The sequence below is a fragment of the Myotis brandtii genome, unplaced genomic scaffold (genome assembly GCF_000412655.1).
Source record: "Myotis brandtii unplaced genomic scaffold, ASM41265v1 scaffold431, whole genome shotgun sequence".
NCBI lineage: Eukaryota > Metazoa > Chordata > Mammalia > Chiroptera > Vespertilionidae > Myotis > Myotis brandtii.
This window is the reverse complement of record NW_005366486.1, coordinates 2,233,305-2,234,473: the sequence shown is the minus strand read 5'-3', so window position 1 is coordinate 2,234,473 and position 1,169 is coordinate 2,233,305.

Here is a 1,169-nt window from a genome sequence, read left to right as displayed (position 1 = left end):
ATCTCTCTCTCTCTCTCTCTCTCTCTCTCTTTTTCTCTCTCTCACTCACCCTCTCTCTAAAAAAAAAACAATGGAAAAATATCCTCAGGTGAGGATTAACAACAATAAAAAGCTACTTTACCAGTTTAGACCAAAGAAGGAGTTCAAAACATTGCCTGCTTCTAGCATCTGCTCCCAGTAGCTATCTTTTAAGATTGAATCCAATATCAAAACCAGGTATTTCCTCACAGTCTGATTATCGTATTGGTTTTAAAAAAAAGGAAAATTAGTCAAAATAGTGAAATTAAATATCAAAACCAGGTATTTCCTCACAGTCTGATTATCATATTGGGGAAAAAAAGGAAAATTAGTCAAAACAGTGAAATTGAGATTTTAGCCAATATCCATGTTTTCTGAAGCATGTGCTTTCTGGTGCCCATTAAGGAGAATCGCAGGTAGTTGAATAGTATCTCCTATTATGTAGCCTATAACAAGGTGTGTGTGTGTGTGTGTGTGTGTGTGTGTGTGTGTGTGTGTGTGTGTTACAAATTGTATGATTTTCTGGTTTGTGTATATGTTTATATGAGAAGGAAGGTTTTAAAATAATTTTTTTTAAAGATCCACCAGAGCTCACCCCAGAAACCATTGCAGAATGCTAGTCAACTGTCACCTAAGTTGAGTTTGTAGGTCATATAGGTGGAATTTGAAACACTATATAGTGAGCCACTGGACTGGAAGGTGCTTATTCTATGTGGTCAAATAAATTACAAAACCAACACAATTGTATAATTGGAGGGGAGGAGTTCTCTTTGATTATCTATCAAAAACAAAAGAGTGCTTGATGAGTTCCTGCTGTGAGCTGGGGCTGTACAATGCTTTGGAAAGAAAGTAAAATGAGACATAGAATCCATTTTAAGATTTATTGCTATATATTTGCCCAGGAAAAACAATTAAAATGCAGCAGGTGGCAAAGGTGGAGCAGCAGAGAGAACAGGTGAGGAGGCAGGCAAGTTATTCCTTTGTGGCTGTGTGTCCCCATGAAGGGAGTCCATAGCTGTGTTATCAGGCAAGTTACTCCTTTGTGCCTCAATCTCCTCATTTGTAAAATGAGGATTAACTACCTTCTAAGGTTGATATAAAAATTAACAACTTAATGCCCTGGCAGGCATGGCTCAGTTGGTTGGATCCAT